This window comes from Prionailurus viverrinus, chromosome D1, assembly GCF_022837055.1.
Source record: "Prionailurus viverrinus isolate Anna chromosome D1, UM_Priviv_1.0, whole genome shotgun sequence".
Lineage (NCBI taxonomy): Eukaryota > Metazoa > Chordata > Mammalia > Carnivora > Felidae > Prionailurus > Prionailurus viverrinus.
The window spans coordinates 69992411-70007230 of record NC_062570.1 but is presented as its reverse complement, the minus strand read 5'-3'; the positions used below and the strand labels follow the sequence as shown (position 1 = coordinate 70007230).

The following is a 14820-nucleotide window of genomic DNA, read 5'->3' as shown; positions in this document are numbered from 1 at the left end:
TTTATATATTATATGTAAGGCTTTCATTTTGTGCTGTGCAGCTTAATGAGGAATACTTCATTTAGAACACTTCATTATCTGGTAATTTACTGTGTTAATTGGCAGCTCATAAACCTCACATATGGCAGGTATGTAAGCATGTTTTCCTATAGAGTATTGTGCTTTGTGAATATTTACTTAGGGAATATTAACAGGCATTTAACTTACTTGAATGTAAAATTCCAATCTGATAACTGTTAGTAGTTTTTGTGAAAATGCCATGATATTGAAATCCTGTTTGTAATTTTTTTTTTTAAATCCTTTTTGTAATTTTAAAGAAATAATCCAGGTACTTTTAAACCATATGCTGTAGCTAGAAAATATGAGAAATTGGTACTTTTTTAAAAAGTCTCCTGACGAGATGTCTGTCTTTATTGTGGACTTTTAATGTGGTGAGGTCTTGAGTGAAAAAGTTAAGTTGACTTATTAATTTATAAGTGCACAGCAATGGTATGAGTGTTTTTTGCTTTGGTTTTTTGGGTGTGTGTGTGTTTGGGTGTGTGTGTGTGTATGTGTGTGTGCTTCAACTGGTGCTCTAGTACTTTTTCTTTATCCTGCTTATATGGATAATTATTTTGTCTTTGAGATTAAAGAGAAATTAGTTTTATCTCATTGAGTGTGGGCTATTTATATCTGCTATGTTGTATACATTTGCCAGGTGAATTCTATGTTATCCTTTCTAGTTCTTAATATTTTTTTGCTAACGTACAGTACTACATTATATGTGAAATGGTGACTTCATATATAGGTAAAAATAAGCTATTGTTTATTTTATAAAAGGTGCATGCATACAATGAGGAAAATTTATAAAAACTAACAGTATTTTTTTTTCATTCCTGTATCTCAGTGATAAATATCATAGCTCTTCTTGATAGCTATAGCATCAGTAACTTTTTGATGCATTTTTTCACGTAGACTGCATCAATATTGGTTGTTTCAGTGAAAAATATTAAAGAGAAATAGAAAAAAATACCAATACATTATTTGTTTTAAATGAAAAGACCGTGAACTCCTTTGGGCTTATTTTAACCACATTTATGGAAATTCTGCCCAAGGGAAAATAGCTTACTTTTAGAGACCTCTTGATCTTATACACTTAAGAACATATGACTTAGGATACTTTAAAAATGTATACAATTTGACTTTTTAAAAATGGCATTTTTTGGAATTGATATTAAATTAATTGGGAGATTTTAAAAACTAACAATCAGCAAATATTGTTAAGAACTTGTGCTCATTGCAGGAGAGATTCAGAAGTTTGTCAGGGTTCAGCTTGCCTGGGTGGCTCAGTTGGTTAAGCAACTGACTCTTGATTTCTGCTCAGGTCCTGAGTTTGCGGTTTGTGAGATCAAGCCCCATGTTGGGCTCTGTGCTGATAGCACAGAGCCTGTTTGGGATTCTCTTTCTCCCTCTCTCTGCCCCTCCTCCACATGCATGTGTGTGCATGCACTCTCTCTCAAAATAAATAAAATGAACTTAAAAAAAAAAAACTTTGTCAGGGTACCAGCATGGAATGCTTTAATATCCACACGTGGAACAATTAGAGGACAATAGGGCACCGAACTGTGGTAGTGAGTTGTAGTAAAATAAGAGTTCAGAGAAGGATTCAGTATCAACTTGAGTGGGTAAAAATGAGACTTGAACTAATCTTTGGATGATTAGGTAGATGGAGGACATTCCTGCCAGGGACTTTCTATAGGTAACTGTGACTAGATTGGAAGGTGGAGCTCTATGAATAGTAAGTATTACCGTCCCCATTTGACAGATGAAAAAAAAAAAAATGATGTTAATAAACTTGCCCAAGACCATCCAAATTCTAAATGGCAAAGTTAAAATTTATAACCAAGTTTCTCATTCTTTTTATTTTTAAAAATGTTGATAACTTATTATGGTACATTTTAAATATATGCAAAGTAGAGAAAACGGGTATAATAAACTCCTCTGTACGTATCTCTCAACTTCAGGTTATATCAACTCATGACCAGTTGGGTTTCATTTATGCTTCTACCTACTGTCATCCTTTTTTTTTTTTTTTTTTTTTTTTTTGATCTTTTGTATTTTATTTAGGGATATTCAAGTGAAAGAAAACCAGACTAAACACTGGTTAAAGTTAGAGGTTTGTTTTTCTTTTATGTAAGTTCACAAGTAGGCAATACTTGATGTGGATTTAGTGGCTTAAGTATATTAGGATCAAAAATCTCTGATATTCTTTGTTTTTTCTCATGATTGCAAGATGGCTCCAGCCATCATGTTCACCTTCCAGACAAGAATGAGGGAGAAGGGAGAAGGGGGCAATGGGAAAGGGGTTTCATTTGTATTAGGAAATTAAAATTTTCAGAAATTTCTAGCAGGCAGGCATCTACTTATAAATCGTTGGCTAGAACTATGTCATATGGTCATCTCTGGATCATAGAGGCTAAGAAATATAGATGGTCATGTTGCCACCTGAAACTGAGTTGGGGATTTAAATTTATAAAAAGTAAATGTCTTAGTCTGTTCATGCTGCTGTAAGAGAATACTGTAGATCAAGTGACTTAGAAACAACAAATTTATTTCATTATGGTTCTGGAGGCTAGGAAGTCCAAGATTAGGGTGCTGGCACATTTGATATCTAATAAGGGCTCCCTTCCTGGTTCAGACAACTCTCTTTTTGCTGTGTCCTCACATGGTAGAAGGGGCTAGGAATCCTCTGGGGTCTTTTTTATAAAGTACGAATCCAGTTCATGAGGGCTTTGTCCTCAACCTAATTACCTCCTTACCTCCAAATACTATCACATTGGGGAATACATTTCAATACGTGAATTTGGGGGGGGGGGCACAAACCTTCAGTCTTTAGCAGCAAAGAAATGAGCATTCCTTATTTCTTAGTGATTCAGTTTTTGCACATAATTTAAAAAGTTGTCTTGTTTAAACTTATATTTTGTTCTATTCCCATTTTGGAATTGCATGCATTTTTCAGTCTTTTTTTCTCCCCCACCTTTACTGGCAAGTGTAAAATAAATTTCTTGAATTCTAAAAGTAATAACAATAGTGACTATATCGGTATGCTTACCAGTGAGGTTTGAGGGTTTAGTGGGCATTGTCTTGTGGTTTCATTTCCTTCTAATAAACTTTAAGGTACTTTCTTCTCTGAATTTTCTTTTGAATGTAGATTTGGTATGTATAGCATTGTGATATAAAAGACAAGACAAGGAAGCTAATCTCAACACGGATGTACTTCAGGGTGTCTCTTCCCTCTGGCTTAAGCAAGTGCATACAAATAAATGGGTTAATAAATTACTGAACTTTGTTTCTTTTTGAGTAGTTGTGTAGTTATTATTTGTGTAGAGGCCCTTGTAGCTTGCTGAAAGATCCATTTCAGCTAAAGTGTATTTGGCCTGAATTGCAGCAGCTTTCTTTATAATTTACAATAGTTTTTGTATTTAAAAAGGAAAAAGAACACCTTTTCTGTACAACTAGCATTAAAATGGCTAGATTGACAATATGCTTATTAAAAGCTCTTGAATATTTGAATTGGGTTAAATACAACTATTTAAAACTCAGAGCTGCAGTCTGCTCAGGTTACTAAAGATAAACGTATCATACATTCAATATCAGACTTTGCTGCAAGGTTTCATTCCCACATACAAGTACGCATGCTCATTTCTTCTGAGACTGCGTGAAGATTGAGCTTTACAGTTTCCTTTTTAAGCCACTTTGTAGTCTCAGTTTAGAAATAGAAAAGTTTGGTTACTTTAAAGAATAGTTCTTGAGTGGATTCTTAAAGTACACAGAATATTTTTCCTTTGTTTTTTAAAGAGAAGCTTTACTGTCCAGAATGAGTACACAATAAGATATTGAAAGGAAAAGAAGAAAGTTAGCTGCATCCTAGTTTTCTAAAACCTGGCAAGCTGGCAGAGCTAGAATTAGCATTACAGATGGCATTTGGCAACATAGCTACATATCACTAAGCCCTCATCTCCTGAGTTTTCTTCAGCCTGTCTATCAATTACAATATCCAATCATTGCACAGAGATGGAGAAATGGGATGATCACAGCTCACACGATGCTGTTTGGTTAGAAACGTCAGTGCTGCACAACCCACGGCTGAGTCAGTGTCTGTGAGAAAATGAACTGAATTAATATGTAGAGGGGGTTGTATCTCTGAACATTTGCAGCCTAAATAACCGCAATAGCATTATTACATAGTAGAGGGAGGAAAGCTAGAGGAAGTCTGTGGACAGGTGAGGTAGGGGGAGACTGCATATTTTCTGATGTTCAGAAGAATCTTGAAGATGATGGAAATATCAGATGTGCTAAAGTTTCCTAGTAATGCCCAAGGATGCTGACCTGGCTTTCAGTGCTGCATTGTTTGAAAAAGCAGAGTCCCTTTATACTCTGATTTCAGAATTTTTTTCTTGTTTTTGTGTGTCTACCTTGGCATATACTAAAGTAAGGTGTGTATTCATTTATTACATGATATCACTGGGTTATAATTCTATACATCTACGAATATGAGAGAGATTGAGAAAGATGTTTGGCCTTTATTTCATTATGATCATTTACTTTTCTGGATGAAAAGATCATATGTCTTGATTGTCAGCTTAATGGCAAGTTATTTAAAATAAATTGAGTGTGTTTTTACTGTTTTCATGGGTTTGATGCTTTGTTTTTTATTTCGTTTAAAGTGTTAGTAGAATCTTCATGTAACTTGAGAATGCATTATGTTTGGTATTGTTTTTTATGAATATCATAAAAAATTTAAGGAAAGGCTAATTTAAAATAATATTTTTAATATGTTTGAAAATTAAATTCAAGATATACAAATAAAATCATTGAAATAATTTCCTAAAGAAGGGGGTAAATGCATTTTTACTTTTGGATGAATTAATCATTAGTTGAACCACTTACATGTAGTAGTATTTTACAAAACTGAATACATTTGAATGATGACTTTTAATTGGTTAAAATGACTTTTTTTCTAGTCTTTTAGAACGTAGACTCTGAATGAGATGCTGCCATTGAAATAGAGAGTAAATCAGATAAGTTTTTGGATTATTGCAAATTTATTTTCAACCACACAGAATTTATAAGTAAAGATAATTGTTCTTGTTATGAGATTTTCAATCTTAACAGGTGACATTGCTTACTTTATTTATATTTGGAAATTTTAGCTCAGTATTAAACAATTTGACTAATTTTTTTTCTTTTGTCTTGATTATCCCTAGCCTACTGACCCTTCATTTTGTGGGGGTTGGGGTGGGGGGGAGAATATACATTTTAACATTTTTTTTGTTTTTATTGGTTTTAAATGGTTTATAACAGACTTTCCTTGAAATGACGGGAAATCCTTGTGATTTCCCCCCATTTAATTTTTAAAAGTTTGAATGGTCATCTTAATGGTTGTCACGACTTATTTATATATTTAGGCTAACTGGTATCTTGTGTTGGCTTTTTTTGTGGTTTGGTGACCAGAAATGTTTTTCTAAGCTTGTTTTAGAAATAGAGTTATAAAAGCAGAAATCTCAAGCTAGACCTTTTTGTCTAATACTTTATAGAATATTTTCTTTGGTTTTGTTGGTTCTTTTAAAATAATAATGCCTGTGTTATTGTAAAAGTGATACATATTCATTACATGAATTTACAAATATAGAAAGCACATAGAAGAAAACAAAAATGTTATGCTGTGATCAAAAGAAATATACTTTAAATATTTTTGCATCTAACCTTTTTTTTGTGTATATAAAAATATAAAATCACACATATCTTTAAAAGTGGTTTTGAATTATTACTACTGTATATACTGTTATATAACCCTTTTTTTAAATAATCATGAACACCCCTTTGTCACGAAATAGTCTTTTATAGCATAATTCTTAAGAACTGCATAGTGTTTTGTGTGTATATATTTTTTAACTTGCCAATTTGAGTTTTCCCAACTTTTGATTAGAGAAAAGATCATCATGATTCTATAGGATAAATTTCTCTTAAAAAGGAATAATGTCTTAGGGAGTTAAGTAAAAATGTAATTTTGATATTTTTTGGATGGAAAAAGATCCTTAGTGTGATTACACAATAAACTCTTTAAAGATATGCACTACTTTTAAAACAGAGCAAATAGCTAAGATTGCCATAATAAAGTTTATAAAAAATAAATCTTTATGAAAATTAGGAAAGCAGGAGCTCAAATGAGCTGAGATGTTTAAAAAATGCTAAGACCAACCAAAGGGTTTCTTATAATACATTTAAAAAGGTAATCAAGGAAAGTGTAATAATAATGCCTAGCAATGAAGGAAGAGAAAAAATCCCTTAGCTCTTAGGAAGCTTTTCTTTTAAAGAGGAAGAACAAACCACCACTACCACCAATAATACGTAATAACAAAGCAAACATTGCTATGAAGGACATAAAAGACAACATGGGGATAGAGATAAAGAATGCATCTAGTTAAATGGATTACCTTCTCAGCTAGTTGAAACATCTTAACCTTTACAAAAGGAAATGCCTATAAAATTTTAAGCTTATTGGTATTTGTGGTTTCTAAAGGTTTTAGAATACAAGAAGTACTAAAAGATAGGGGAATCTAGGTCTGATTTTGAGAAGTAGAAGATTTTAGAACAAAAAATGAAAGGGTAGTTTTATGACTAACTTAAAGAAAAATAGGTTAAAAATGATCCAGAATGGGTTTGCTAAAAATAGATGGTCAGAGCAACTTTGATTTTTTTTCTGATGCAGTTGTTTGACTAGTAGCAATATAATATATTTGGACTTAAGCTTCGTTTTTGGTAAAGTCTTTTTTTATATCCTTGGGTGTATGGTGAAGGAAAAATGAGTTAGCTACAAGTTGATTATGTTAACATGATTTCAATTTTGAATGACCCTACCCAAGATTACTGATCTTGGAAGGTGGCTTTGTTCTTTGCTTTGTCTCGTTGCACATCTGGAAAAGGCAAATTAACAAATTTATAGGTGACCATGAACAAAGAAGGACAGTGCATGATCAATTAAGTGATCAGTATGATCTCTGAGTTGGTATTGTTGGACTAAATTAAAATGAATTTTCTTTTTGGAAATCTACGTAAGACCTGAAAAACACTAACATACATTAAATTAGCATGGCTTTAAAACACTGCACATGGAAAAGACCTGGGGGTGGTTTTTGGCAGTAAACTTGATACAAAAGTACAATATAACTGCCATCATCCCATTTGCTCCCCCACCCTCCCCACTAAAAAACCATCATAATTAATGGAAAAGAAGGCTAGAGCCACTCTGCTGTACACCAAAGTATTGTCTTCAGTTCTATGTATATTCAGAGGAAGGATGTGAAGAAGTTAGAAACCTTGTAAGTTTAAGGAACTGATTAGAGGTCTTGGGGGCAACCCTGATTGATATTAAGGAATCTCGTTATAAGAGGCATCTTCAAATATGTGAAGATTTGCCCTTTGGAAATGACATTAGACTTGGTTTGAGTCAGACTTGTTTGAGATTGAAGGCATGAGCTCTAAAATTGAACTGCTTCGTTCCCATCTCAGACCTGCCACTTAATTTGCTATTTGCACCTAATTTTAGGTGAATTCCTTAGCTTCTAAAGCTTCCATTTTCTTGGGGGAGCCTGGGTGGCTCAGTTCGTTGGGCATCTGACTGCGGCTCAGGTCATGATCTCACTGTTTGTGGGTTCGAGCCCCGTGTTTGTTGGGCTCTGTGCTGACAGCTCGGAGCCTGGAGCCTGCTTGGGATTCTGTGTCTTCCTCTCTCTGCCTCTCCCCCACTCATGCTTGGTCTCTCTCTGTCTCTCAAATATAAAGCTTCCATTTTCTCAACTGGGGATGGTTTTGAGGATTAAATGAAAATATATGTAAGGGGCTCAGAATTGTGCCTGGCATGTATTAACTGCTTAGATCTTAGTGTTGTTGTTATTGTTATTCGGTCCTAGTAGATAGGGCTAGGACAGTGGTTTTCAACTAGAGGCATGATTTTGCCCCTCATTTGGCTGTGGCAATGTCTGAAAGACATTTTTGGTTGTTAACAACTGGGAAGAGGGAGTGCTACTCATACCTAGTGGGTGGAGGCCAGGGGTGCTACTAAACATCCTACAAGGCACAGGACAGTTCCCCCACAACAAAGAATTAACTGGCCCAAAGCCCTGAACTAGGGTCGGATGACAAGGTTTAATTAAGCTTTAATGTTAAGAAAAACCGTCTAAGTCAGAGCTTTCCAAAGGTGGAACAAAACTGTTTAAAAAAAAACAAGTTACCCTTCCCTGTCATTAACAGCAATAGGTCAGCCAATTCATGAGAACTTGGTAGATGAGATTCAGAAACGAGATAGGTGTTTAGATTACATTTCTAAAAGGGTTTTCCTGAACTTAGATTCTGTGTTTCTATAGTTATTTCTCATGATACTACTTAGGCATATTGAATGCCCGGTGTCAAAAGGACTCTGATGTAAATTCTCTCATTCTTTAATTTTATCAATCTAGTTTAGTTTAGCAGGGTAGTTTAGATTTTTAATTTAATTTAATTTTTATTTATTTTTTTAAGGTGGTTTTATTGAAGCATGGAGACAGGACCCATGGGCAGAAAGAGCTGCCTAGATTTTTAATTTTAATTCTTTTACTGCTTAAAATTTTAGCATGAGGCATAGAGAAGGGAATTTAATGGAATAAGTCTGTTTTCAAAAGGACATTTGGAAATATGAGTGATTGTGGAGTTGCTATAATTTCTCTCTAGAAAGGTGTTTTGTGAAACTAATTAGTTAAAATATTCACAATTTGATATATATTTCTAAAATGAAATCTTGTATTTGTATTTCATACCTTTTTTCCCACTGTTTTATTTCCCCCCTTTAGTAATAAGTAGGATGGGTGCTCCAAAAGGTTTTTAAAAATAGTAATTTTTGAAGCACCTTTAACAGTATGTGATTATGTATGCATTATAATATTACTCTCAGTCATGAATAGCAACTGGCATAAAGTACTTAGTATATATTTGTTGAATGAATGACTAATCAATAGATACAAAATATATCTGACCATTAATTTAGATCTGTGCAGTTTTTAATAGTGGTTAGCTATATTTTAAAGCTACTTTATAATTTTCTATGGTAGGGAGCTGCTTGAGAATGTCAAGTATTTGGAGATTCCAATTCTTAAATTTTTATCTCTAACCCGGACCTTTCCCCGGAACTTTAGACTTATGTGTGTAACTCCTTATTTGATGTCTGCATTGGATGTTGAATAAACATCTCATTCTTTAACATGTCTAAGATATATGTATCCTTTTCAAACCTAAGCTTCCCACTGTCATTCTCATGCAGGAAATGGAACTTCCATTCTTTCAGCAGCTCAGACCAAAATCATAAAGTCCTCCTTGACTCCTCTGTCTCATATCCTACATTTGATTTCTGGAATTTCAAAGTCTTTTTTAAATGTTATTTTTGAGAGAGAGAGAGAGAGAGAGAGCGCATGAGCAGGGGAGGGGCAAAGATGGGGGCGGGGGAAACCGAGGATCCAAAGTGTCAGTGCATGGCCCAGTTCAGGGCTCGATCCCACGAACTGTGAGATCATGACCCTAGCCGAAGTTGGACACTTAACCGACTGAGCCACCTAGGCACCACTGAAATTTCAGAGTCTTATTCTTCAAAATATCTAGGCTAGTCCACTCTGCCATGTTTGCTGCTACAACTCTGGTCCCAGTTGCTTTTAGCTCTCACCTGGATTATTTGCAATAGCTTCTGAATTGGTCACTTGATTCTACCTTTGCATCCTTTCTTGCATTGTCCACTTGATCTAACATAAGTTAGATTATGTAATTTACAGTTAACTGGTATCAACAGCAAAAGCCCTTTATTTATTTATTCATTCATTCATTCATTCATTCAAATTCAAGTTAGTTAACATACAGTGTAGTATTGGTTTGAGTAGAACCCAGTGATTCATCACTTATATATAACACCCAGTGCTCATGCCAACAATTGCCCTCCTTAATGCCCATCGACCATTTAACGCACCCCCCGACTCACCACCCCTTTAGTAACCCCCAAGTTTGTTCTCCATATTTAAGAGTCTCTTATGGTTTGCCTCCCTGTTTTCATCTTATTTTTCCTTCCCTTCCTCTATGTTCATCTGTTGTGTTTCTTAAATTTCACATATGAGTGAAATCATATATTTGATTTCCTCTGACTTATTTCACTTAGCATAATACACTTTAGTTCCATCCACATTGTGACAAATGGCAAGATTTCATTCTTTTTGATGGCTGAGTAACAGTCCCTTGAATGTATGTATGTATATATACACCGTGGATACATACCACATCTTCTTTATCCATCAGTGAACACTTGGGTTGATTCCCTATCTTGGCTATTGTAAATAATCAGTAAACTTGGGGTGCATATATCTTTGTGAATTAGTGTTTTAATTTTCTTTGGATAAATACACAGCAGTGGAATTGTTGGATTCCACCTTGTTGGATCGATCATAGAATAATTGTGTTTTTAATTTTTGGAGGAATCTTCATACCTTCATTTTTTGTGGAACCCTTTCCACTATGGCTGCACCAATTTACATTTCCACCAACAGTGTACAAGGGTACTTTTTTCTATTGAACTTTCTTGCTGCGTGTTGTTCCCTGGAGCTGCCTTACTAGACTTGTTGACAATCTAACAATGGGATTTTTTAGGAAGAGAAAGATGTTAGGATTTAGGACTCATATTAAAACTACTCTTGGGCTGTATTTCTTGCTAAAGTTGTCTTTAGTGGGGAAATCTGGGATTTAAGTAACATTTAAAATATTTCTATGGGAAGAATGGATTAAACAACAGACTTACAGATGACCTTTGGGACCATAGCTCAGTCCTCAGTTGAGAGCTTCCCTTTTCAGTAATTAGCCTTTGTTCCTTGGGAAACTGACAATATACTAAGCAGAAAAAAAGCTTATAGAAAGGCTAATTGACAAAAGGGGGTGGGGCGGAAGATGAGAGAAATTTGCATTAAATTTGTTGAAAATAGACTTAGAAATTTGATAGCATTTCTTATATCATCACGGTTACTGACACTTAATGTAGAAATGGGAAACATTTTCTGTAAAGGGTTGAATAGTAAATATTTTTGACTCTGTGTACTACACAGTATCCATTACAACCACTCAGTTTTGCCATTATAGAGTGAAAACAGTCATAACAATGTATAAGCGAATGGGCATAGTTGTGTTTTAATAAAACTTTATTTACAAAATCAAGTAATGGGTTGCAAGTGGTCCATGAGTCATGGTTTTGAATCTCTTAACACCTTAAAAACTATAAACAGCTTACACAGATTAAGTGCTTAAAAACATATTAATATGAAATCATTTAAAAGGCTTAGTTAAAAAAGCTAAAACATAAAATATGATACTTGTTATAGTAATAAAAACTTAGTTTTCCCCAAAATAAAAATAGGCTTTAAAATACTGCTGTTTTAAGGACAGGCTAATGGATAGGAACATCTAGTGCAAAATTTACAAGGATGCTAACCTCACTTTTAAGAAATGGTATATGTTAAAAGCTTGATTAAATGTGTAAAACACCTTATAAACTGTAAAGCTTTGTATCCCTGTATACACACACACACACACACACACACACACATACACACACACACACACACACACACACACACACACAGCAAAGAATAAGCAACCAGTGAAGGGAAACGCTTAGATATTATATGTACCCTGAAACTTCAGCTAAGTTCAACAAACATTAATAAGATGCACCAGGTTATGATGTTAGTTGCTGGAAGTGTTTAAATATAGGCAATATAATTGCTCAAACTAGGAAAGTGCTTTCACATAAGGTTGTAATATGTGTGTACTACATAAGGGTGCCACACAGAAATGAATATCATTCGCTTTATAGATATTTTACTTTTTGTGTATTTATTACAACTAGTTTCTCTTGGATACCAGCAGCAGTGCTTAGTAATATCAGTTACTTCCAGTGCTTAGTAATATCAGTTACTTCTGGAGATTTTTCATGTATCATTTCCCTCCATTTTCTCTGTTCTCTCTGAACATATATTATTTGAATGTTGACCTCATTGATTAATTCTCTAATTTTCTCGTCCTTTCTCTCTTTATTTTCTATTATTTGTCTTTTATTCCCAATATTATCTTTCAGTTCTTCTAGTAATCCTTTAAAGCTTCTGCTGTTGTGTTTTGAATTTCTAAGACTGCTCATTCTCTATTTTTTTAAAAACAATATCCCTGTCCTTGTTTTATGGTTATAATATTTTTTTCCAAATCAGTTTATTAATTATTGTTTTGCTCTTTTTCTCTCTACATTGTCTGTTTTATTTTTGTTAAGTTTATTAAACTTTTTATTATGAAACAGTTTTAGATTTATAAGAAATTACAAAAATTGTGTAGAGTTCCTGGGTACTCTTCACCCAGCTTTCTTTAATGATAACATCTTACATAAGTGTAGTATATTAGCAAACCAGGAAATGAACATTGGTACAATACTATTAACTGTAGGCAGCAGTTTTTAGATAAACTTTTTTTTCTAGTATATATCCTGTGATATTTTATCAAATACATAGATTCATGTAACTATATCCACAATTAGGAAACAGAACTGTTGCATCACCACCAGCAAACTCCTCCCTCCTGCTGTCTTGTTAGCATCTGGCAACCCCTGATGTGTTCTCCATCATCATGATTTTAAGAATATTATATAAATGGAATCAGAGAGTATGTAAACTTTTGGGTTTGGGGTTTTTCATTGAGTATAATGCCTTTGGGTCCATTCACATTGTACATATCAGTAGTTCTTTTTTTATTTCTGAGTACTACTCCATTGTGTGGATATACCACAGTTTATCCCTTCAGAGATTGCAATACTGTTGGATTTTTCAAACTCTATACATACTACTTTACTATTTTCCCCCTCTGTAAGAGTTTTTTTAGTTTTACTGAACAAAATAAAAAAGACCCTTAAATTGCTCTTCAGTCCTTAGGAACTTCCCTGCCATTGGAATCTGTTGCCGAAATTGGAATTTTGAAACAAATTAGGTGGCAAGGTCATAAACAGAGATTCATACAAAACGAACATTCTGAAGCTTGATATAAATGGATATTTGCTTCTGAGAGTGACCGTCTTAGATTTAATTTTGGCAGGAGGAGACTTACTGCCTGTTGACTTAACTTTTGCTTCAAAGCATGATTTTGAAGTTAAGTGAATAGTTGGTATAAAATAAGTCGGAAGCATAATTAGCTTATAAAGTTGCAAGATTTTAAAATGGAAGTATTTTCTTTTGGCAATAGGATTTGTGTTTAAGGTTGGTTTATTAGCGAGGTGCTGTGAGTGATATTATTGATGAAAATTGTGATCTTAGGGAATTCACGATTATGAATTCTGATTTGGGTTTCTTGTAGTAATTGTTGGGTAATAAATGCTGATCTGTGAGGTTTTCAAGTGGTGATCAGTTGGAGATGGTAATTGTTTTTAATCTTATTGTCTAAATGTTTATGGCTTCATGAGAACAAGAACCGTGTTATGAGAGGAAATCCAAGAATCTATGTTGGTTAGTGAAAGAGAGTTTAGAATTTATTAGGAGAAAGGCATGACTTTTATTACTTAAGTGTAATTGAAATGACAAGTAGAAACTTCTGGGAGGATAGCCTTAAGCAAGCCATGTTTTAGCCAAGAGGCCAATTCTGGTGTAGAGTTTGATAAGTTTTGATATAGGTATGTACTTATGAAACATCACTGCAACCAGTAAATGAACATATCCATCACACCCAAAAGTTTCCTTGAGGTCTTTTTTTTTTTTAATATTGAAGTATAATTAACATACAATGTTGTATTAATTTCAGGCATGTAACATATTGATTCAGCAGTTCTTTACATTTCTCAGCGCTCACCACGATAAGTGTAGTCACCATCTGTTACCATACAACATTATTACTGCAATATTATTATAACTTTTTAAATTTTATTTATTCTGAAAGTGAGAGAAAGAAAGAAAGGATGAGCAGGGGAGGGGCAGAGGGAAAGGGAAAGAGAATCCCAAGCAGGCTCCATGCTCCACCCTGAGCCTGATGGAGGGCTTGCTCTCTGAATGGCGAAATCATGACCTGAGCCAACTTAGCCACCCAGGTGCTCCTTCAGTGTGGTTGACTATAATCTTTATGATGCACTTTCCATCTCTGTGATTTACAATTGTAAGTTTGGACCTTATGGGGTGCCTGGGTGGCACATTCAGTTGGGCCTCCGACTTTGGCTCAGGTCACGATCTTGCGGTATGGTCTGTGAGTTTGAGCCCTGTGTTGGGCTCTGTGCTGATAGCTTAGAGTCTGGGGCCTGCCTTAAATTCTGTGTCTCCCTCTCTCTGCCCCTCCTCCATTTGCTCTCTTGTGTTCTCTCTCTCTCTCTCTCTCTCTCTCTCAAAAATAAGTCAAAACATAAAAACGTTTTTTAAAAATTAAAAAAATTGTAAGTTAGTACCTCTTGATCCCCATTATCTGTTTCTCTCATTCCCTCTACCTACCTCCCTTCTGGCAACCACCAGTTCTCTGTGTTTCAGAATCTGCCTTTTTGTTTTTGTTTTTTAGATTCTACATATAAGTGGAATCATAAAATATTTGTCTTTCTCTTTCTGACTTACTTCACTTAGCACTGTACCCTCTAGGTTCATTCATGTTGTTTCAAATGGCAAGATATCATTCTTTTTATAGCCGAGTAGTATTCCATTATAGTATATACACTGCATTTTCTTTACCCATTCATCTATTGATGGATACTTGGGTCGCATCCATGTCTTG

General features: G+C 34.4%; 1 protein-coding gene across 5 annotated transcripts in view; it reads left to right on the top strand.

Moving 5' to 3' along the window:
* The window catches only part of BTBD10 (BTB domain containing 10), an 88363-nt gene that overhangs the window by 28100 nt on the left and 45443 nt on the right, over positions 1-14820 (top strand). The gene's annotated exons all lie outside the window — the stretch shown is intronic.